The following is a 26,621-nucleotide window of genomic DNA, read 5'->3' on the forward strand; positions in this document are numbered from 1 at the left end:
TAGTTTGAATGTACTAATCTCAAGAACTTCTAATATTTTATAGCTGCTGTATAATTTTTGTAAGTTTAGATACCATACATGTTTCGGAAGGATAGGATATACTATACATATACACAGATTAATGTGGATGCTCTAAGCATTCAGGCTTTACTAGTGAAATACCAATGTGTCATTCATTTTGGGACAAAATACAAATTGTCAATATAAATTTTTCGAGTTAATAATATGATACTTTCGATTTCGAAATGGTATTTAAGTACGCAGGAAAATTGTTTGTCAACACCCGATTATCTTACAAAATATTTCTGCTAAAAGTACCAGGAGTTCATAGCAGTGTAAGACGTCACAAATACACCAAGGCTACCTTCAGTACCGAAGTGGCCACAGTTTGGTAAACCGACAGCCGAACGTGATCGTTTGACACACTTGTCCTAGGCGTTTGATTGACGGGGTATTTGGCTATGTATAGAGTGTGGGTTTGGTTTAAGAATAGACAGTTTTCCCAAAATTTCCATATGAGGTAATTTTAGATTTGAAATTGGGGCGGTTATATTCATGTAAAGTTGAATAATTTTACACTTGAACTACGTATAGATAGAGACCTCTTTTCATACAGAGAAGGATTGAATTTTAATAAGCGTGCTTGCTTAAGACAATAAGATAGTAAGCCTTAAAACGCCAATCAATCAACTTTCCATTGTTGTCCAAGAAAGGTTTACCTACATTGGCCCCTATTTACCTGGCTTGGAATTCTTGCATTTTTTTTTCAGAGACAGGCGATTTGACCATTAGTGGCAAATACAACCTTTTTAATGGGTGACAAGCCATAGAGCCAAACGGTCTAAGAAATAAAACACTAACGCATCAATATATCAAAAATAAATAGGCATCGATATTCTAGTTCAGCTATTACCAAGGTCAGCTCCAGATCAATCCATCAGTGCTTCTAATTCTGCCATAAACCAGACTATGAAATATTTTCACTTACTTCCGTATATAAAAAATACTTCCTATGCTTATAGTAAACAGTATTGAAAGGTCACGTAAATAAAGCATTAATTGTGTCCAATATTGTTTTCTTGTAATCAATTTGTTTTCTCAGAATATTTTGCGTAGGCTTGATCGAATGGGTGTTGTGTGAAATATAATTTATATAGCTGTTTCCCGCAGAACTACTACTTACCGCACCCGGATAGAACGTAGCCCATGCCTTTGCATTTCACAATATTTAGAGAATGTGTTGTGTGTTAAAATGGCTTAGAGGTAAGTACAATTTGTGGGCTCAGAAAAAAAAGATTAGGTACATAAAAAATAATAATTATTAAATCTATTGCAAAAAAAAACAATTAACCCTTCTTCTTTCTAAGACTCTTGATTATCTGAGTACTTTTATTTAAATTATCTTTAGCAGTTGTAAAAGGACTGTCACACACAACTAGGCAGACAGACGTATAGAGTACCTTCAAATAATAATTACCTACTATATAAATCACTCTCTCAAGTCTAACCAAGGGGTATCGGGTTGCCCGGGTAACTGGGTTGAGGAGGTCAGATAGGCAGTCGCTTCTTGTAAAGCACTGGTACTCAGCTGAATCCGGTTAGACTGAAAGCCGACCCCAACATGATTGGGAAAAAGGCTCGGAGGATGATGATATAAATCACTCTCTCATATTAAAGACCACGACGACTTTTCGGATTAATAATAAAGGATTGCAGAAGTACTATATCAGCTGCGATCAAATATCGTCGTACCATATGATGAAGGTGGAAATTCAACGTCTGCCCTCATTCACATTGACGTCAGTACCTAGATGGTTAAACAGTTGAATACACATTACGCATGAGACTGGTGCGTTGGTCTAGTAGTCGCAAAGGACGACTGCTGTGCACGATCCTAGGTCCCATACCCGGGTCGGGCCGATATAAATTTGTGGGTTTTTAGAAACGTTCTCGGAACCTGGAAGTTGGTGATTGATATACCTACCGACTGCAAGCAAGCAATACCTCCTATCTGACATTTTTGTTTCAAAAAACCAAAAAACTTGTATCTACCATAAACTACCTTTAGATTCAAAATAAATCAATACTCTGCTTAGAAAAAGAAAACTTGGATTTTCAGTATCTCATTATACCTTCCTCGGAATAAGGATTTTATTAAGTTTTATTGTTCCCCTTTAAAATCCACCCGGAGTCAGATAGGAGGTATTGCTTGCTTGCAGTCGCTACGCATCGTAAAGCACGTAAATGTCGGTCCTGATTTCTCACGGTACGAAGTAGAGTGTGCACGTAAATGCTTGCGCAATATGTATAATAATCAATTATACCTAGTCGACTTGACCTTGTTCAAGAATCAAAGATCGCAAAAATCTGACAGTTTGGAAAACTTAGATAAGGTAAAAGTTTTTAAGGATGTAGGCATGTATGAGGGTAATGTAGAAAATCCTTTATTAAATAACTGTCCCGTGAAAATCCGACCACATAAGACTACCTTTTGAGGAGCGCGTGGAATACTACGTGCCGCCGACACGCGTCTTTCATCGCTAGACGGACGGACGGCTCGCCACAAATAAAGCCCTGCCACGCGAAACGTTAGATAATTCTCCAATATTATCTACATAGACTAAACTCATATCTATCTGTGAAATATTACCTATCCACATTTGGCTCAATAGAAAGTTATGAAGCTCTATTCACCTTGAACCTAAATGCTTGTAAGCGTGCAAGACATATATCTTGCAGCAGATTTTAATTTGACAGGTCGGATCGTGTGCAATGCAAACGTCACTTCGTTGTTCTGAAAATAGAAAACTGCATAACGTTTGTCATTTACGTGAGATGCTACTTTATTTGAGGATGATATTTTTGTGTTTTACGTTTTCGGTGGCAGCGTAAATGATGCGGAAAGGTCCAATTAGGTTCGTGAACAAAAGACGACCGGATAATAATATATAATGGTTTCCATAGTCGTCCCGTAGGAACTATTTCGTGCAGCAGGATAAAAAGTAACCCTTCGCCAATAAATGGGCTGTCTAACACTGAAAGAATTTTCAAAATCGGAGTTTTGGTTCCTGAGATTCCTGCGTGCAAGCAAACCATTGTTTGTTTTTGGGAAGTTGGTTAAAACAGTCAAATATCAGCTTCATAATATAACTACGGAACAAACCCCAAAATTATTGCTAAAAACAAAGTTTCCTATACCATCTTGACCTCTCAAAATTTTCCCAAACTACCTAACTGATGAACCAAGGTAAGTTTTCCACGAGACGTTGCGCCGCGCCCGGTTCACTCGGTCATTACTCCCGACCAATCATGTGCCACCATTTATTATGCTCGTGGACAGCGGGTAGTTTTCTAATAAAGGCACACGGATAAACGTGGGTAGTCGGAGAATTATAGGAAGAGTTGGGTTATCGAGAAAGTTCGCGTGCATGAAACTATTTTCATGATAGTGCCACGAGTAAAGAATAGTGAGTGGTCTTTTGAACCGACTGCCTAAATGGTTACCTATGTGTTTAATGGTGTTAGATTTTCCCATATTTCGAATACTGCTATCACTATTTTGGATAGTAAGGCTTGTTTTAAATACACACTATAGAATAAGTTAAGTATACACAGTCAGTGTCAAAAAATAGTGGTTGGTCTCCGGCACGTAACTTGGCAAGAATTGAGATGACAATAAGTTGTAAGTATATTTACATAAACAGACATGATTACAAATAAAAATAACAGATAAAAGTACCGAATTATTACCGGAACATTTAGTGTCATCAAAGGCTAGAAAATGCCGGAAAAAAACTTACTTCAAGCTTTCTATCTTTTCCTAAGCGCTTTATGTTTAGATGATTTTTTTCTGCAACGAAGAAAAACAAACAAAAACATAGTATTTTTCCTCAGACACACGTGGATACATCGGGTCAGTGTTCATACTAATTGAACATCAGTAGACATTGCCCGGTCGTTACACCCGGATAATCATGGCGGACAATGATTATTATCTATAAACAGTTAAAGGAATATTATTTTATCTACACGTGTTTTATTTGTCTTTAATAGTTTGGTGAACTTTTCCTTGTCTTTCAGATTGCAGTGAAAGCGATTATGAACTTTTCTATGTAATATGCGTACAATGTAGTGTATAGTATTTCATCTTTCCGTATTTACTGTCAGTGGTTCACGCATGTTCCGTGAGAACTACTCGGCGCACCAGGATAAAAAATAGCCTATAACCTGCCTCGGTAGATAGGCTATCTAACTTCCAAATATTTTTTTCAAATCGATGCAAAATTTTCTGAAATTGCAAAAGTTCCTCAACATTCAAGTAAAACAAATTCTTCAGCTTTAATAAGTACAGATGACGGGAGAGTTATAAAATATTTTTTTGTATTTTTTAGATAAGTAGTAAGTACTTTGCGATATACTATGAGCCTCTTTTCATAAAACGCAACACCATAATTTTTACTGACCTATATATACCACAGGGAAGAGACAATAATGGTTTCAGATGTTAAAAAATTCAAGGCTTACACGAAGAAAGAAGGTAGATATTATCACTTTTATGGTTTCAAAATATATTGTAATACTAACAATACCCCGCGGTTTCACCCGCATTCCGAGGAAACTAAGTATTCTCTATTCCCGGATAAAAAAGTAACTTATGTCCTTTCGCAGGTTTTGGACTATATATGTACCATACAGTAAGCCATTTTAGTAGTTTTGCCGTAAAAGCACGACAGACAAACATACACAGTTATTTTCGGAGAAGTAAATCTTTCGAAAGAAGGGCCATCTTTCACTCCCAAATATGGGACCTCTACCCAGCCCTTACTTCCGACACTAAGATAAATTAAAAGATACCATACAAATATTAAAATTAATTATTACTCTGCATAAATAATTATCTCGATGAAAGGTCATGGTGCATAGCTGTTAAGATCCGAAAAGTGAGTGGGATCAGATGGTAACCACCGAACTGTTTTTTTTTTCCTTATGATTTTGTAGTGTCTCTATATAATGAGTAGGTCCATACAATACAGAATTTAAGCTCGTACTGATATTTGTACAAACTGAGTTAAAAATCTAAAGTCTGAGTGAAAATGTGTTGGCAAAATGTTTGTGCAGACTTATCTTATTTTAACTTACTAGCCGTTTTCCCGCGGTTTCACCCGCGACCAGTGGGAGTTACTGCCCGCACCGGGATAAAATATAGCCTATGTTACTCGCAGATAATATAGCTTTCTGATGGTGAAAGAATATTTAAAATCGGTCCAGTAGTTTTTGAGTTTATCCATTACAACCAAACAAACAAACAAAATGTTCCTCTTTATAATATGTATTAGTAATTAGTATAGATTGTGACACCTGTTGACAGTGTTTTCTGTATAAGAAGAGGAATTTTCTGAGCAGTGGGACCGTAAACTCCCAGTGGTATTTAGATGTTAACTTTATAAATAACTTAATCTATTATTCAACACATGTTTTTGTTTTTATAATTTATTTACTTTATGTATTTACTTATAATTCAATACCTGTTCGGTATTTGAATAAAGTAAAACTTAAAAATATATTTTTGTTATAAATAATTCCAGACATATTATTTAACATAAGCTTAAAAGATCTTTGCACGCTAAAAGGCTTGTTTTGACCTCTACAGAATAATATTAAGTGATGAGATGGTTTTCCGCGGATTCATCAGCATTCCGTGGGAACTTCTTCCCGTACCTGAACAAAATATGGCGTACCTAGGAATATTTTTCGGGGATAGTCTAGCTTCCCAATAGTGAAAAAAATTTCCAAATCTAAGCTTAGGAGCTTTTAGTATACAAACAAACACTTAAAAGTTTCCTGTTTATTACAATACTAGCCAGTTTCTCCCGGTTTCACCCGTCTCGAGAAAACTACCCTCTGTACCGGGATAAAATATAGCCTATGTGACTTGAAAAGAGTGCAGCATTCCAAATGTGAAATAATTTTCGGAGCCTTCAAGGTAAAAACAAACGAAACAATATTTCCTCTTTTAATATTTATATTGAGTCATCATCCTCCGAGCCTTTTCCCAATCATGTTGGGGTCGGCTTCCAGTCTAACCGGATTCAGCTGAGTACCAGTGCTTTACAAGAAGCGACTGCCTATTATATTGAGTATAGATTAGTATTACGTATTAGTATACATTTACCGTGGCCTTTAAAATGTTAGCTAATAATGGCGAGTTATTAATAATTTCTTCATTAAGATTGACGTGACTCGTGTCTGAATATCATTTAAATCAATTCAATGATTGTAAGGTGAAATATGGAGAGTTAATGAGTCCATAGTCCATGGGGAACAAATGGTCATAACTTAGCCGTCTTGCTAATTTTAACTCTTGTTAAAAAGGTCGAAAATAACTACGTTTGTTTATAATAATTATCCTTAAAATTATTGCTTATTTAGAAAGTATGCGTCGAAAGCTAAGCTGTCAATACAATATACGATGTAAAATAAATTATGTAATGCGTAATTAAATATACAGCGATGCTACTCTGTGCTAACAACGGTCTACTTTATTTAAGATTGACACTAAAGGAAATAAAACTTTGTCATTGTGTGTCAAAGGATGTAATAATGTGATCAAACGATTTAATTACGCAGACCGCGGCCAAAAAAAGTATAGCTATTAGTTGATCTAACTATTAAGGCACAAGGCACAAAGAAAAAGTCCTCACTGAACCTATTTTCCAAAAAGAAGAAGGTTCTCAATTTAACCGCTTATGAACGTACCAATGCATTTTTATTAACACGCTTGTTAGCTTTACTTACTTTAGCTTTACGTAACTATGTATGTAAGAAAGTTTTGGAATCTCAATTTGACCCACTTCCCGGTCTTCGATTAGGACGAAATTTTGCACACGCTTTGAATACTGATGACAATACAAGACTAGCTAAGAGACGTTACAAAAAGCTAGTTTTTTAGTTTGTTGAAGTATTTCTTTTTTTCAAGACACCATCAAACGCTCCCTTGTAAACGCATGTGACATTAATTAGACATATAATATACTACGTACTGTATGTCTGCCTATACATTTATCAATTGTAAACAAAGCCAATTAGTCTAGTTCCGCTTTACTAGTATTTATAAACGTTTTGCCAACATGGGAACAAACCTGAGCATCCGTTACTGGCCAAATGTTTAGTATTGTGGTTGATATTGGAAAATACATAATCGTATGTCTGTTTGGTTTTACCGGCTATGTTTGACGGGAACAGGAACCTCAGATTTTAGAATATTTTCTAATATCAACAATAAAAATAATGGGTATAATTTGGGTAATGGGTAAAATGAAAATAATAAAATATAACTTAAATATAAAGTATAACTGCATAACTATGTATTTTTGTGCGCCTCCAAAGACTTTTTACTCTAGTCGTGACATACTCAGTAAGTCTAGGTTCAATAATAATATTTGGAGCGTACCTATTTAATTGTTTTTAAAATTACAATTGGATTTAATTAGGCTAAGGTTAATATAGGTATTTTATAAGAAACTTGTGGTAGAGTATTTCTGTTATCATCACTTACAGAACGAAAGAAATTGACTCTATTTTTCAAGCAAGGCAAAGCCAAAAAAGACCTTTGGCTCCCTAAAACAATTTGTAGAAAGTGTTCAACTGGAGGAACCGTCCTCTAATTTGTAACAAATTCCAATGTACCAACTTTAAGAGGTTAATGAGTGTCAATTAACGAAGAACAGACAAATTGACTCCAGTAATGAGTTTAAGGACAACAGTTTTTGTAAAAATGTGCTTCTTTGATTTGCTACTGAACTGCGTTTATACCGTGGCTGTGGTTTGGTTCGAAGAGAATTCAATGCGATATTTTAGCCTACTGTGAGTGCTACGGCCCTGGTACACAACGGACTCCAGACGGAACAAAGGTGGGTTTTGATTTCCCACAAAAATGGTAAAGTAATTAGGTGTTTTTTTTTTCAATTATTTATTTGATAAAACTTGGGCATGGCTCAAGTCATCATCGTAAGGTCAGACAATTATAAAGCATACCAAAAATAATTTTCCCGGTCCCTCTAATTAACTCACCTTTCCTTCATAACGCTTCGGAAAATACATACATACATACTCATTAGCTTACCTATACCAATTAGTATTATTCACCAAAGACAAATACTTACAAAGAGTAGCCATATTTACCTACAAGTTCAACACCCTGATCATCCCAACCTGCTGACCTTTGCAGAACTGGAGAATTGGAACAAAAACACCTAAAAAAATCCGCAACATTTTTAACTGGTCAAAAAATATTTACTCACTAATGTCTGAGAACACGGAGAACAAAATGACTAGCGGAGATGTCATAACGAAAAATTTACTAAAAAAGTCTCTTTTTCTTTCTCCTGCCCTGTTCCCAATTTTACTTGGGGTCGGCGCAATATGTCATTTTCTTCCATTTTCCCCTGTCACTCTTCATACTGACACTCACTCCCTTCCTATCCATATCATCTTTCAGGCAATCCATCCATCTTTTCTTAGGTCTTCCTCTTCCTCTACATCTATCTACATTCATTATACTTAGCACACACTTTGTTGCATACAAACCTACCTACTCATTGCATGCCCATACCATGACAATCTTCTACTTCTCATCTTTTCTGTAACTAAAAAAGTATCGCGCCAAAATGCGTGTGTTCGGGAGACGAGGAACGTAGTAGCTCCGCCGAACGTTTCTTGACCTACAAGAAGGCGCTAGATCAACCTTCATCATGCCATCTCCGCTATCTTTCCTTCCTCCGTGTCTGACAAGCTGTTTACCATTATGATGAGTCATATCAATCAAATTATTCTTCATTGGAAATGCAGGGGCAGTAAACAACTATAGCCCGTTTTAGTTTTTCTAAAATTAGTTCGTGCAATTTGTAAAAGTCATGTTTAATATTTGGAGTATTGTGCCATTTCGAGTCGACGACCTTTGTATTCTTTTCTATCATTCATTTCTTTATTATTTATTTCATCTGCCTTAATGGTCTAGTGGTCGCGTAGCGCGACTTAATTTTGAAGGGATTTCGAGTCCCGTCCGGTCGTGACGGATTGCCGTCCCCTCAGGCTATGAGAGTGAAAAGTGAGAACTGGTCTCCTCAAGAAAAAATAGCCGCTGTAGCTGACGATTAGTCCGGACGCCATTATTGACATTTGCCAATGAACATCTAAAGTATTCTTGTGAAGTGAGACAAAATTTGCCAAAACTGAGCTAAGAATTTAATATAGTTATGTTTCTAACCGTAGATCTGAAAACCAAGTGTAATTAGCACAAACGTCACGCCATTTAAAATAAGGTCATCAATATTATTGAGCAAATAAATATGGTTTTTGTTTAAATATTAACTTAATGGATTATTGACAGTGCAGCTCAGTGGCAGTGGTGCAAAAATGACAGGACAGTCGCCTACGTTAATTGAATAACACGATTGTGGGAATCTGTGTGGAAACTGATTGAATATGTTATTATTTTATAGACACTACTTTGTATACTGGTAATAATATCGTTGGAACAATAACTTTATTATGATGTCTCAACCCACTTCCTACAAAGAAGGCAATTCTCAATTCTGATATTTGTTTTGGTCTTAGTTACTGGATTTCTCGAAGACACCTGGACCGATTGAACAATTCTTTCTTTTTAACCGACTTCCCAAAAAGGAGGAGGTTATCAATTCGGCCGGTATGTTTTTTTTTTTTTTTTTTTCTATGTATGTACATCGATTACTCCGAGGTTTATAGACCGATTTACGTGATTCTTTTTTTGTTCGACTCGGAATAGCTGCCAGTTGGTCCCATAGTCATCAGGTCAGGATCTGATGATGGAAACCCTGAGAAATCGAGGGCAACCTTCGAAAGTTGTAGGCATACACAGGTTAAAAACTTGACACACAGGTGTACGCCTAAAAGCACTATTCAACTGTGAAGATTTGGAGCTGATCTGATGATGGAAACCAGAGAGGGTCGAGGGAACTCGACAAATGAATATGTAAACTACCTCGTGTTTGGGCTTAAATTATTTGTATTGACAAGACCTTTGCAACAGTGAAGGTTTGGAGCTGACCTGATGATGGAGACCAGAGAAAGTAAGTCGAGGGAACTCGACAACTGAATATGTAAAATACCTCGTATTTGGACTTATATTCTTTGTATTGATGAGAACTTCTCACTTGTATGGATAGTGACAACTATTCGTATCACTGAAAAGCTTTAAATAAAAAACTTTTTTACAAAAAAATTAAACCGACTTCCCAAAACACTAAAAAGCAAAAAAAAAACTATTTTTAGGTGCATCGGCCTAGAAGTCGGTGGCAAAATTAACTTAGTAACATCCATTAGACATCGACTTCTAGGCCGATGCACCTAAAAATAGTTTTTTTTTTGCTTTTTAGTGTTTTGGGAAGTCGGTTTAATTTTTAATATTATAGTTAGGCAATCATCATCATCATCATCATCATCTCAGCCATAGGCCGTCCACTGCTGAACATAGGCCTCCCCCTTAGATCTCCACAGATATCTGTTGGAGGCGACCTGCATCCAGCGTCTTCCGGCGACCTTTATAAGGTCGTCTGTCCACCTTGCTGGTGGACGTCCTGCGCTGCGCTTGCTAGTCCGTGGTCTCCAGGTAGGCAATGGGAAAGTAGTATTTAGCTAATTATTAACCTGTTGCAGGAAGTATGTGATCCTTTAGGATGCGAATTTAATCTAATATGTCAGAAGGTACGAATGTATGTAAATACCTACACAGGTACCTACACCTAACTTTGTATGCCGTGAGAATAAGATACCACATTCCCAATGTAAATATCAGATCATGTTCAAAGAAAAAGTATTGCGTTTTAAATCAAAGGAATCATGTTTGAAATCAGTTTATTATTCCGTATGTTAGCCCTGACCCACATTTTATCCCGTGAATGGTATACGTGACTTTTTTCAAACAGGTAAGTTCCTGGAATTTGGGATGTTTTGCTTATATGATGCAATGTAACATTTGAATTTGTTTGTCGTGTTATGAGATTGAATTTTATTTATAAGTTGAGGTAAAAAACACATCAAAATAAATTGTCAATAGAATACACATTTTTTTTTATACAGATGTGTTTTAATATTTTGTTTTTTTTCTACTTCTTTGTGGGCAGACTTAAAACTAAATAAATACTTCACTACACCGCGATCTAAAATAAGTTTCAGGTTTAGTGCTAAGCTTAAACCGCTATCTTATTTTTTTTTTACCTAAACCTAGGATTTAGTCCGTTCGAATAAGCCTGAAGTCCACGAGATATGGGGTGGGATATGGTCGCGCTACATAGCATGTACGAATTTATGTGTGAACACCATTTTTCTTTAAAAGAGAATTCATGGAGTTTCTTACCCTGCCCGTGCTTCTCCACGGGACTCTTTTTGGAACCATGTACTTACAAAACTGGTTAAACTTTTCATAAGAGCCTGCAAATACCTATTGAAATGAAAGCATTTGAATATGCGTTACTTACACTCTGTTAAAGCCCGTTGTACGCTATCTAATGAAAGACGATTTCCTTACAAAGATTACCCTTTTAAAGATAATGGCTTATTTCAAAGGGAGCGTTTATCGTCCACGAGCAGAGTAATAAAATACCCTTAGTTTAATAGTGTGTGGACGTTTAGAGTTCTCGATTAACTTAACTAAGTGACTTACACGTGTAACAGACATGGAATGGTCTAGAATATGAAATTCATGCATATTTTACGGTGTTCTAATATGTAGTACTACTACATTTTCACACTGGTGGATTATCCGGTCGCTTTTTCAACGCGTTGAAGCAAAAATTAGTCATGTTTATTATGAGTCACCATTTTGATATTTGGTATGCAGAAAGGTGACACACCAGATTGAAACACAGGATACTTTTTTTTCTTTTTTTAAATCTTCCTTGATACCCGTTCATAAACTGGGAGTGTGACAGTCCATTATTTGACAGGACCTTCATATATGGTCACTTTGTATAGGCAACGCCATTGACTGTAGTGGTACACGAAATGTCGGCAAAAAATATGTTACATAAGGGCTTGGAAGCTTAAATAATAAAAGAACACCACGCGAACCCATGCCATTGTTTTTAACCTATATCTATCCCGAAATACTATCACCATTACATAACAAACCTATATTTTCACCACAATAACTAGAACTATTAGCAACCACCTTTCGAATCCCATTACTCAACTTGTACTATATTAAATGGAAGGTGATTGAACACTAATCGGTGACCAGCAGACAGGTCACTGGGTTCAGACGTAGTGACCCAGTGCTGAGTTTAATTAATACAATCTGGTTTATTATAAATCCTGGGTTACTTTGCCGTTGAAGAGGAAAATACAGAAGGCACATTTTAATCTTAGTTATGCTAATCCAGCAAGGATTAACTAATTATATAAATTTAAAAGTAAATCTGTCTGCCTGTCTTTTCACGTCAAAACAGAACCGATTAAAAATGTTTGATACACGTATAGACTAACTAGACACTGGAGCCTTAAGAAGGCTATAAGCAACATTTGGCAGTACATTATGCTTAGTTTAAAATTCACCCGTATGAAAGCGCTTTTACAAAGCTATTGGAAAAACAATGCATTTCTTTTCAAATGGCAAGCGTTACATTACATTAGTTACATTTTCCAAAACAGAAGATTAAAGACTTCATGTATCTTTGTTGGACATTTCTTTCAATTGCAGCCACTTTATTTTAACCAGATTTTTAAGCTCACGCTTGTGGCAAAGTTTATCAAACTCTGCCTTCTGTAAATTAACTGTTATATCATGAAACTGTAACACATTCAACTAGTAGACTGTTGAAGTCTATTGACAATCATAACTAAAGAACTAGGTCTCTCTTTGTTGTTACTAACTAATGGTTATTGACTCTGAACGTTATTTGTTCGACAAATAATAGTGTTTTAGCTTAATCGTTTAATAAAGGGCGGTTAAAGTGGCCTGAATAATTTTACGTAACTATTCTTCTTTGTTAAATGGTAGACAGCAGTCGTTTTGTGTTAAGCTTTGTTCAGACCAGGCGTTTTGTTTAAGCGTAAATAGGAACGGTAGTGCCGTATCTATAGGTCCTGCATCTGATCGTTCATCGGTCGTGTCGGATTGCCGTCCCATCGGAGTATGAGAGTGAAAGAATAGAGAGCGCACCTGTGTCTGCAAATGATTGTGCACTATAATATGGTCTACACAGCTTGGCTGATCTTTGAGAGAATAGCCGCCCGCGCCGTGGCCGACAAGGGCCCCTGCACAATTTTAGTCGGCTGATAGTTTGATCACAATATAAATCAGTATGGAGATGAATAGTAGTGCGCACGTTAAACTCTGGTATCCAGCCGGTATTTAGACCAACTGAAAAGTTCAATTGACTTCACAGTTACGTTCAAAATAAACTGTCCGCCAACCATCGGACTAACTATCGACGGGACCTTTAACTTTCGAGTGGGCGTTGAACTTCAAATATTGGACAAAACTGAATGATGGGGATGAATGGCTTCTTGCTTATTGCAACTGAAATAATCCCCAAACTGTGTAGGTAGTAAGAGTAGGTGTTTGTGAATTTTCACGACTAGACTTAGGTCTATTTCGGACGATATAAAAAAGAAAATATTCCTAATTTTAGAAAAGTTTTAATTCAATTTGAATCGTAATGTCTAATGAGCTTGCCTGTTATAAAAACAACACATATGATAAACATACTGGCTGCGTTTGCGTTAATATTATGACACCCAGTCAACAAGCACGCTCATCACACAAATATTGACCGTACCGGGAATCGAATCCAGGACCACTAGTTCGGAAGACCGGCATGGTGACCATTGCGCCAACTAGGCGTCGACTTCGTACTTCAGGCCAGTTTCTTCCTTAATACGATCTTATCAAATAGCTGACTTCAGAAGGGCAAAGTTATTTAATGATGACAGTAAATACGTAGACTAGCGTCCATTTCATGATGAAGAAGATCAATTGACCCAGTTTTAGAAAGCATCATGCCTGCCATAAATGCTATATGAATAGGAAGACGAATTTGATGTGCTCTATCGACGTTCGTTGCCAAGTAAATGCGCCGTAGACTGAAATATTAGGTTCTCGTGTTCCGCCTGCAATTTATTACAGTGTGTGTTTTGGCATTGGGGCTGAAACTAGTGGAGCGATTGGGTTTTACTCGCGATTAGGATATAGAAGTGAAATGCCGAGACTTGGCTAAATACCTAGGTTTAGGTTCGTATGTAAAAATGGGCTTATCGTTTTTTTTTTTTACATCAACTTCAGATCCAGTCCATTACCTTACATCTAATTCTTGTGGGAAAGTCTAAGCCAAAATAGAATCCAGTCTTCGGGGCAGTCCAAATCTCATCGAGTCGCTGTGAAGGACTCCACGACCCGAGAGATTTAAACCCAAACGGTTCAAAAATACAGTTGCTTATAAAGCTACTATTATTTTCAACATTTGAATTTCTCTACCTCTGCAGTGGCCGATCCACCAGAACAGAACGCAACTCCAGGAAGGTGGTTTTGCCCCACAAAGTCCTACCCATCTTACCAGGAAATAATGACCTACCGTCTAGCCTTTTATCATCGTCATCGTGGCATACCATGGCCATTTGCAGAGTAGACAGTGACTCACTCTGTCTTCCTGGATTCCAGTATATTTGTGAGGACTGATCAGACACTAGATGGCCATTCCAGCCATCTATTTCCTTCATTCATTTGACATAGTCAGACAACTGCCACTTGTTGCCTGAAATCTGGAAGATAACCAGTAAACATAGTTTGGACCTCAGCCCAGTTTTGCACGACGGTTTCTTATCGCATTAATCTATCAGACAAAAATCTGTGAATACGGGGACATGACATGAAAATAAAAATGCAGTTTACGGTTTTGAGCGTCATCGGTCCCAGAGACAATAGAAAAACTATTGTTTGTCGGAAAATATTTGGTAATCTTAAATCATGGAAAAGATCTTAAATCATTCATCATTATAAATATTTGATAATCATCAATAATACAAAAAACATCTGCAGGATTTCATTTAGCAAACACATTAATATATAAAGTAGATTAGTAAAAGAAAACAAAAACTATTCAGAGCGTTCCTCTCCCCTTACCTTCTAGACTTCACGAAATAGTCCAAAAGACGAATTTGCCGCAATTCATTTGATGTCATAATTGCAACCACGTGGAATAATATCCATCTATGCCTAGATTAGACATCTGACGGTCTAAAGATAAAGGAACTTGTCATAGAGCTGGTTTTGAAGAACATCAGTCTAGAAGTCGCGGTGAATTATTGCTTTGGTCTGTGGCAAACGTATGGGATGATGGATGTTGTTACGTCAAAGTCAAAGTGTACTTCGAGGTAGGGAAGTGGCGCCAATTCTGTGATGAGTAAATTTAAGGTAAAATATTGCGTGATATTTCGGCTTTCGTAGTCATCATTTCAGCCATAGATCGACCATTGCTGAACATAAGCTGGACAACTGATTTCCAAAAATATTGGTTGGATTTTGGTCTTGTGTCAAAATTTGTTTCTGTGTCAATTATTTTTCCTTCGTTTATTCGGAAGTATGTGTTGGTTTTCAGTTCAGTTAGGAATGGTCTGTGGTATAGGTGAGTTTCTGTGAAATTTTTGAGTTTTTGTGTGTTATGTATTATATTCTTCTGTACAAATATGCTTCCTTAATACAATGGGCATGTGATGCGGAGGAATGAGAGTCATGTTGTGAGGAAGGTGATGAGTATGAACGTGGACGGATATAGTGGAAGAGGAAGACCAAAGAAACGATGGATGAATTGTGTGAAAGTAGATATGGTAAGAAAGAATGTTACTTGTGAGATGACGGCAGATAGAAGAGTATGGAAGAAGAAAACATGCCGCGCCGACCCTAAATAAAATTGGGATAAGGGCAGGAGGATGATGATGATGATGCTTTCTTAATACCTATGGCATGTACTACAAGGTCACACACGCAACTCTAGACTCTAAAATAGATCAATAATTCATAGATACCTTAAAAGTCAAGGAGTTGGAAATGAACTGGTCGTTTCCACGAAAGACTAAAGACCATCATTATTGTCGTAACACAGGCAATAAATATGTATCTCAATAACTATTCGACTGTTTAGAGTACAAACACACTGCAAACTTTTAGTCGCCTGATAGTTTGTTTGGGCTCTTAAATCGGTAAGGAGACGAATGGTAGTATGCACTTTACAAAGATCAGGTATTTAGCCGATATTAGACCCACAGTCAACGTAAATTGAATATACTACGGAAAACAAAATGACTAGCGGAAGTGTTATAATGGAAAATCTGTAAGAAAATAGCGCGTCAAAATGTGGAGGAGGAAAATGACGAGGGACGAGGAACGTTACTGTTTTCACCCTTATTTTTTGCATAAGACCTTTTTTGTAATGCCAAAAATCGTTGACAACTGTCTCAAAAAACCCAAACCCTTCGTTGGTTCACTCGTTTTGGTCATGCTCACATTACGAATAACCTAGTAGAAACCTGACCTACCTGCATTGCGGCATCTCCGCTCATCTTTATTTACTCTGTGGAATACCAATGTGGGCCAACTGTTGGCCGACTATTTAATCTGAAGTGTGCGGCTACTCTTAACATTGCGCTGGATTCGCCACGTGTAACGATGAAATTTATGAGGTTTTTATAGGAATTAAACGATTGTGGCTGTCTACGTGGCTAGAGTGACCTTGGCCGCGGCCACGGGACTGTTAAGTGGATTCAAAGTCAAGGTTAGGTATACGCCGTATTTTGGGTAGGTATACGCCGGATTTTGTGAAAAGTAAGAGTGATTGAGTGGATTGAGTGGATCTAAATAGGTGAGATTCTACCGGTGTGCGGCGCTGTGATGCACACAAATATTTCTTCTGGTCTACTCGCTTTAGCTTTTCTCAGCCTAGATCAATATACATATATCGTATTAGTCATCATCATCTTATCAGCTAATTGCCGTCCATTGCTAAAAGTCTTTTCCAAGGAACGCCAACGATCCTGTTCATGGGCAGGCCGCATCCATCCACTGCCCGCCTTTAAATCATCGGTCCACCGTGCAGCCGGACGTATAAGTAATTGCATCAGTGTAAAAATAATATTGTTTTAATAGCTATAGCTGTGTTAGTTCCTCTTTTTAACTTATGATACTTAATATCGTAACAAAGTATCAAAGTGAATTTTCATCTTTCAGAAAATATACAACACTGATTCAAACTTTTGACCTACATTTTCTAACTAATACGATACTTGATACTCAAGAGAACTGTCTAAAAAATAAACGAAATACGAAATCAAGTCCCTAAAGGCATTTTCCTTCTTTATTACCAAAATATAGGTCAATATTGGTCCCAAAAGTTCTCATCGAAAAAGAAACTTAATATTTTCAAGCAAAAACATAAACCACAGTACCTATGTTGTGTGCCCAAGTGGTGTGCCCAAAAAGGCTGGAAATTTTATGAGAAGTGTACCTAGTGACCAAATAAATCGAAATAACGTTTGCGAAAATAAGCAAAGTTTGTTGAAGAAGAAAATTGACCATTTTAGTAAGTTTTTTTTTTGAGAATCGGTATCAACGATGTTGTAATTTCAATAATTATGTAAGTTAAGGTGATGGTCATAAATTTCTGATTTTGGAAAGTACCAACTGCAGTCCATTTCAAAGTTAAATGCAAAAATTAGGACGACAACACACAAGATTTTTTCATGGAAACATTCAGTAACAAACATCAAAAAGTTATACTTCAAATTAACTTTACCACATTTGCGAAGAGGCGTATTAGTTTTAGACGTGTATTAGACCAATCCCCTGTCACACAAGCTGGACTTTCCAAGCTAAAAAGCTCGTGTAAACAAAAGCAGACCAAAGTTCATTGACATCAACACGTATTCGTAACCCACAGCCCTAGGGAGGAGAAAAGTTATGATTAGTTCGAGAAAAATAACCCATCGGTTGTCACCTAGGGAGAAAATGCAGTAGTTTTGTATTGCAAGTAAGTTTATAATAAAACGGGGTCAGGAGAGGTTAGAATGGAGGTCGCGTGCATTTTTCTCTGTGGGGCTAATGCAATTTGAAGTTTGTTTGATATAAATATTTTGTTTATAGGTGAGAAAGCAACATTGTTGGAGTGGAGTGTGGTTGGATAAAAATAATTTTGATTGTTTACAATAAATAAATAAACTCTTTGGTTACTTAAAAAAATAAAATTTTAGAATATATTTCTACCGCTTGAATTAACTTCGGACAGACAGCAAGCCGACAACATTAATAGTGCTCAATTTTTCATTTTCCCAAACAACGGTCAAGGTCACTCCCGTAGACCGCCATTAATATTTATAGCTACTGAAAAAACTGTATACATTAGCTATTATATAGCAATAGAAAAAACGTTACCGCGACAATGCTTAGGAACAACGTTTTTTTGGTTGATTCTATTATTTATTGCTGAATAATTTTTGTTCCAGTTTGAGAACTACACTTAACTTTATTACGGTGGGTTGCATAACTTAACTATATAATTTAAATGGAGCATTTCATTCGTCAAAATCGCCGATTTGACCAATGGGCGGCAAGTATACGGCTGGTTATGGTTTGGTTCGCATGATAAAACCCAGCCAAAGTAAAAATGTTTAACGTGCTAGTTTTTAATCATCTGCCTAGCCTTTTCCCAATTAAAAAAAAAAACAAACAAGGGTTGAATTCGGCGCGCTCTATTTTTGAAGTTGGTTAAGAAATAAAAATATACATTTTTATACCATGTAAATAAATACAATTTCTTTCAGAGGTCAATACAATTCAGTTCAGTTTTTTGTCTACGGGTCACGTTGTTTTTGTTCAATAGGTTTCTGTGTTGCCATAGATATTAATGTTTGGGGGTGAATATAATTAGGTGATCACGTTTTGTAAGCGAATGCGACTGTTTCCATGGTAAGAGGTCAAAGATGAACTAAATAGGTACTGTACAAAAGTGTGACATAATGGATGGGATTTTTAAAGGGGTTTTTGAGAGTGAATTTTTGGTTTTTTTTTTTTTTCAAAATTTTCCTTATTATGTGTTCCTTCTGAAGATTTTTATGTACCTACTTAGATAAGAGTTGTTTCTAAATTATTCGTAAACTGTAGCCTACAGATGCTGATTAGATTCTTTCTTTACTTTCCTATACTGTAGTATACAAATTACGTTACAGTACACAATATATCCAACAACGTTTAAGGTTCTTCTAACCTACAGACAGACATGTGTTTGCTGGGGAGTTTCCCAGCAAACACACATATTAAGTGGTGAAAGGTGGGTGTTTTGGGGGCTATCTTTTGTAAATTCCTGACGTTTAAAAAGGGCTGTCTTGCAGCCAAGTTTGAATATAAAATATTTATATGTGTATAAATCATTGAAATTGGTATGCTGCATGGATATGCTAAAAACAATTAAATAGATCGATAGTTATTTGCAATTGATTGATTAGTAAATTGATAACATCGGCGCCGTTTTCTTATCAGTCGTAAATAAAACTATCCGTAATGGAAGTTTTTACTACTTTGCCTTTATCTATACATACATACGTATATCTATTATGTTAAATATAACAGACGATAATAATTTGCAATCACGAACGTTAATCCTCTAGGAAAATCCGTCATTCTTAAATCTTATCGATTTGTTAATCTTTAGAGTCGTGTTTATTATAAAGTGCAAAGTAATTGAATGAATGAATAACCTATTAATTAATACTAAAAAGGAGAATATTTGCATGGATAGATCTCTAAAACACGTCATGTTTCATCTTGAGCCCTCTATGTACCAGGGCCGCGGTAACTCTTTCGAACAATCCCGCAGCTTGGCAGTTTTAGAACCAATATTCCCTCAGGCAGGGCGTAGATGAAACCGTTGGTGGAGGCTAGTATAGTAGATAATATTTAAATTCTTCATTCTCCATTCCTCCAATTAAATATTGTATAAAGAAAGGGAAATTAATATATAGGAAAGGATATTGTAGGTAGGTAGGTACGTACACCTATTACATAGAGATAATGGCGTAAATAAGTATTTTCAAATACCTGAATATTAATTTTCCACATAGGTAAAACATGATTTACCACAATGGTAAAATTGAACTTATTTATGCTAGAATCTTGTATAACCGGCTTTCAAATATGCTGCCATCAAGTCTGGCGTGATATGCTATTTTTAAATTCGAAACATCTGATTGAAGCGTGGTCGGTCTGCTTATAACGAAATGAGCTATTTATCCCAAATTGAAGGTATTTCTTTGCCAAAAAAACATCAAAATGACAGCATATCTATCTGTAGGTAAGTACTAATATTCCAATTAATGTTCGAATGCCCTAAGATCTCAGGTAATATTGGACCAAGAGATTGCATGAACGCATTAATATCAGGAAATGTTGGTTAGATTTATAAAAATATTTATTCGATAGCTCATTTGTCGAGGAGGGGCAAAGTTTACGTTCCATGCAGATGCGAGGAGTCGTTCGCAAGAGATGTGGGTGAAAATGCGAGCTACAACTATTGTTCAAAGTTCAGACAACAAAGTACAAAGGACCCTTATCGTTGCAATTTTAGATACTTTGAAATTGAAAATAGATACTGTTCAAAAAATCTCAAAACGTATTTCAAAATGTTTTAATACCCATGACGTCAATGCATCGATAAAGAATACCTTTATTTAAATAGAAGCGTTATAATTTGCAGATTGAATACATGTACTAATGATAGATTTATTTTAGTAGAATTTTTGAGTGCGTCTATATTTTTTTACGTCGAAAAGTCCACCACGAGTTAGCTGCGTGTTCGTATAGTTTATGAAATAAAATTAAGGTGACTACTTCGACTGAAAGGGGGAAATTTAAAATAGCGTTTTGATTTTTTACATAAGTCAATCTAAATCAGCATCATCATCATCTGCCTAGCCTTTTCCCAACTATGTTGAGGTCGGCTTCTATAAGAATATCTCGGACACCAATGACTGTGTTTCGAAACTGTAGGTCCCGGCGACCATTCTTGGCAGTCGTTACGAGTAGTCAGACGCTAGTAAGTCTGACAACAGTCTAACCAGGAGCTATTGGGTTGCCCGGGTAACTGGGTTGAGCAGGTCAGATAGGCAGTCGGTGCTTGTAAAACACTAGTACTCGGCTGCATCCGGTTAGAGTGGAAGCCGACCCCAACATAGTTGGGAAAAGGTCTCCTCAACCCAGTTACGCTGGCAACCCGATACCCCTAGATAAGACTGGTTGTCCTAACGTAAATAAGAATTTACTTTAAATAAAACATTTATTAGTTCCGTTAGAAACGTAACCGACTTGATAACAAAGAGGTACGTAATTATAGGTTTCTTATCGTACGTTAGAGTGCTGATAGAGGAAACCGGGTTACTAGTTACTAAAGCATGATTAAATAGTACTAGTGCGATTGAAGTTAAAACGTGAATTAATTATGTTTATTTGCAGTAATAGTTGATTATCAAAAATGGTTGTTTTCCACATTTTTACCTAGTTACCAATTTTTCCAATTACATAGACTTTTCCCAACTAAATACGTTGGCGTCGGCTTCCAGCCTAAGAGGATGCAGCTGAGTCCCATTGTTTCTCATAAAGCATCTGGTTATCTGACTTTCACAACCTATTTACCTGGGCAACACAATAACCCTTGTCAAGTAGGTACAGTATTACACAAAGACTATAAAGTATTACATGTAAGAAAGGACAGTCATCAATCGACAAAGGAGATACTTCTATCTATCTTCTTTCTACGCACAACCCATTTGGCGTTTCAAAAAACTTGTCTCGCGGTTTCAGGAGTCATTTTTTGTATGCAAGCAATTTTAGACCTTAAAATCACGTAGATAGCCCCTGATATTCATTAACATTTGCTGAAGTATTTACTCCAAAATATGCAAGTGTACTGAACGCAACGATTATAAGTTCAAAGTCATGATTTGGCAAAATGTCCGTTAATCCCCTAGTAAGACATTGCACTTTGCATTGTTCTTTTTATCCGAAATTAAATTTTTTACTAGGTCGTTAGTATTTACGTTAATCCACGTAGGTATTATTTTTACAGACGGTTATCAATAGGTGCCTACTTATGTTAAGTATAAAGCTGAAAAGTTTGTTTATATGAACAAACTCAAGGAACAACTGAACCGATAAGAGTTTTTTGTTTTGTGTTAAGATAACCCGTTTAACGAGGAATAAAACATTAAGGGCCTTACTACAAAAACTTTAAACCCTGTTTTACACTTGTCTAATAAAATTTTGGCTGCAAAATGAACCATATGTCAACGTCATAATTTGACATTTTTTTAGACAAGGCATAAACTGACGTTTAAAAGTTTTTGTGGTAAGACGGTTACCGTCTTACCACAAAAACTTTTTGTTAGACATTTTATTAGACAAGTGTAAAACAGGGTTTAAAGTTTTTGTAGTAAGGCCCTAAGTCTTGGTTCTGGGAGGTGGGAGAAATCATAAAAATATCTTGGTCCAAGATCAAAAGACTTTAGATGATATGGTGATCAAGACACAGATTTGATGGCGAGACAGATTTGATCATGAACAGATCCATTTTTATAAACTTACGCAAAATATTGCTCTAAAATATTAGACCACTTTACCCAACTCTTCAAAGATTTTTTTATCAAATAGGAACTCGACACTAAAAGTGGATTAGACAGTTTTAGAACCGCCACAAAGAACGTCGCAAAACGTCCGAACGACGGAGTAAGGAAAGATGAGCAGAGATGCACTAATGCAGGTAGGTCAGGCGCCTTCTTCTAGGTCAAACATGTACGGTTTGCATGACCAAAACGATCAGGTACGAGTGAGCTAACGAGAAATTTTGGTTCTTTGAGGCATCAGTCAATGATTTTTGGTGTTACAAAATATATTCGGGTTCAAAGAAGAGCGAAAACGTCGTCCCAAACATCATGGCGCGCTACTTTCTTAGGCGATTTTCCGTTATGGCACCTCCGAAAGTCATTTTGTTCTCCATGGCCTAAACCCTAAACACGCCTTAACAAAGTTCAATACACCTATTGCCCTTAAAAATAGCCCATTTACCCACGCGAGTGGACCTTGTTAAATTTTATGCCTCGCCAGTGGAAATCTACGTAGATTTCTTTTGTTCATCCATTTTGTATTCTATGGGGAACGTAAGTAAATGAACAGTGTAAATATTTATTACTTGATTATTTATTGTGATGGTTTGTGGGTGGTTTTATTTGGCTTTGAGTGTATGATGCAAGGCCGGTTTTTATGAAAATTGAAGTGTTTTGAATGTTCTATGTTGTATCTAGCATATATGTATACCTACAAGAAAGAAGAAAAATAAATAAAGAGTATTTTACAAAAGTACCGGTTCTCTTCCAGTTTCTATTCTATCTTCTGTATGTACTTTTTTACTGTAAGATATTCTTTGCCTCACTTACCTCAACTAATAAAAGCTTTTGCTTTTGATACCTACTTATTCCTCCTATAAGACATACTTACTTACCCATAACAAGACAGACAGTTTTCACGCACCTTCTCTGTTTTAGTACATATTACCTTAATAGTTCCTGGTTATAGCATTTTTATGTAGGAGGAGGAAAAATACATAAATCAGTTTCAAATCATTTGGTCGTAGTCGTAATAAAGTTGACGCTACAATCTGGAAATGTTTCTTGTGTAGGTATTTAAGACGTCAAAATACAAAGTCCGTTATACTCTAGGGCTATTTTAGCGCACTTTTTGCAATTCTGACTGGTTTTTAAAACTTTGGAAACGGACGGCTTAAATTGCGAAAGTAAAAAAAAATACATTGTTGTCACCACAGTTAATATCATCTGCCTAGCCTTTCCAAACTATGGTCAGGTCGACCCCGGATGCAGCTGAGTGCCAGTGTCCTACAAGGAGCGACTGCCCGTCTGTCCTCGTCAACCCAGTTACATGGACAGCCCAAAATCCCTTGGTAAGACTTTCTGAGTTTTGACTTCCCGTAACGACAGCCAAAGATGTTCAAATGACAGACGGAACCTATGGTTTATCGGGCATTCAGAAACACGGAAGAACTCGTTATTACAAGATAGAAGATGTCACCCATCCAGCCAAAATATATAAGTAGGACTAAATTAGTACTTATGTTTTAATTAATATAACGACAGACAATAGAAAGTGTGAACCGAGTCTATCATTGTCTTCCGTGAGTGTGCGACAAGGACAGCATACGTCTAAGTAGGACAGACGTGACAACAATTAATGGGAGTTAGTTTTCGAATATATCGCCCTGGTACTTTATCCTCGTGATCGTGGTGTTAACGTTCACTTTCTTTTGGTTAACTAGCGTTTTCTTGGGGTTTCGCCTGTTTTTATGGGAGGACTATTTTTATCACCAAATAAACCTCATATTTTTAATTCTAAATTATCTTTATTTTTCGTTTTCTTTTGCAATGGTTAAGATGTTTCTCCATTAAAAGGCACTTTAAAACACACTAGCAGATTTTAAACTCGTTTTTTACGTTCCTTCGTGACAAAACTGAGTAGGAAATATATCTATAAACTCAATAGGATTAAAATTATTTGTCCACTAATTCCATTTGGTAGAACATAGAGCTCTGACAAGTTTAATTCTAAGACCTTTCTGTATACCTATGCTCACAAATAAATACATTGAATTGAATTGAGTGAACCTACCTAAAGGTAGGTATGCCCCGCCTGGTTTTTAACATCATTTCACAAAGCCCGTGTAAGCCTAGCGTTCTCGATTGAAAAATCAACCGGAAAAGTCTCCGTAGTCCTTTTCCGCATCAGAATTATCAAAATAAGCATTTAATAATAAAGCGGTTGCTAAGCAACAAGTACATAAGATTGTTTTCAAAATCCTCATAACGTTCTTTTCAAGTCATTCAAGGACTGCAAAAGAAGTCAATGTCCTTCGGGAATCTTATCCGTTACACGATCTGAGAATTATTTTTACAACCAGGAAACGTTAATGATACCAAGTTACTTAATACTTGTCAGGGATTTCTTGCGTAAGAATAAAAATAAACAAAAACTTGAAAAGGGCGATGTTGATTGACCTTCAGTTTAAAAGAAAATTGCAAGGAAAAATTAAACCTTCATAATGTTTTTTATCAATTAAAAAAAGTCTTTAATAAAATTTCGTATTTGAAGCTCAAAAAATAGTGCATATTGGTATGTATTTTCGATTCAACTGTATCATATACATAACTTTATATGTTTACTTATGAAGAAGTGATTCTATCAACTTGTCAAGGTTACGTTCCACCAGTGTTTACATATATCGACTGCAAGCAAGCAATACCTTCTATCTGACATTTTTGTTTCAAAAAACTCGTATCTACCATAAACTACCTTTAGATTCGAAATAAAAACAAAAAACTTTATTAAGCAATACTATGCGTAAAAAAAGAAAACTTTGATTTTCAGTATCTCATTATACCTACCTCGGAATAAGGATTTTATTAAGTTTTATTGTTCCCCTTTAAAATCCACCCGGAGTCAGATAGGAGGTATTGCTTGCTTGCAGTCGATATACTTATTTGTTTGTATTCGTGAAAAGTCCACGTGAATGATTTGGAGCAGGTAAATACAAAAGGCATAGGCCGATTTGGATATACCTACATTTATAAAACAATAAATAATTTATCTAAACATGTTATTGAAAGAGTATTCTGTTAAATAACTTTTTATTTTAAATTCCCATTGTTGTTTTTTCCAAATTAAAAAAAAAAAATGCCAGTCAGTCATTTATTTGTCAAAAAAAAATATTTATTTTCCTTCATTTATTTTACTTACTTAATTGATGTCATACCGTGGTAACTGTTTTAATAAAAATATGTTTTAAGCTTGGTAAAATATACATACATGTGACGAAAATAGTACATTCACTAATTCACTTAGGTATAAGATTCGGACACCGGAATGATGATGAGTCATAAAAACTTTGATCTTTTAAGTAAGACTCATAATCTCTAGTATCCATCTCTTACCTATGAAGAAAAGCTCACACTTAACCGAAAAAAGCGAATCATCATCTCACTCTCACAAGTTGACCTTTTCAAACACAGTTTCGCGAGCCAATAATCACAAGCAGCGACGAATATATTTTTGCTTATAAATTTTCCATACGGCTGTGAAAAGCCAGTTAAGAGTCAGTTGTTTATCTTGGAGAGCACGTGCAGACGAGAAGACGGTTTTGACAGAAGCACGTGCCATTTTGGATAATGGCTAAACGGTAGCGTTTGTGACAGGGAAAGATAGAAAACGTGGCTGTTGACCCGACTGTTATTTGGGAGTAAATAAATTGAAAAAGTTTTGTTGTAGAATAGCCATTTTCCGCGGTTTTAGTGGGAACTAGTACCAGTACTGGTATAAAATATAGCCTACCTACCTATGTTACTCGGGAAGGGTTAAGCTTTCCAACATTGAAAGATTTTCCAAATTGGTTCAGAAGTTTTGGAGCCTTTGGGTACAAACAAAGAAACATTTTTTTTTATTGTATTGTGTATAGGTAAATGTGTTATTTACAATCAAAACACAATAA

Source organism: Helicoverpa zea, chromosome 19 (genome assembly GCF_022581195.2).
Source record: "Helicoverpa zea isolate HzStark_Cry1AcR chromosome 19, ilHelZeax1.1, whole genome shotgun sequence".
In the NCBI taxonomy this organism is placed as follows: Eukaryota; Metazoa; Arthropoda; class Insecta; order Lepidoptera; family Noctuidae; genus Helicoverpa; species Helicoverpa zea.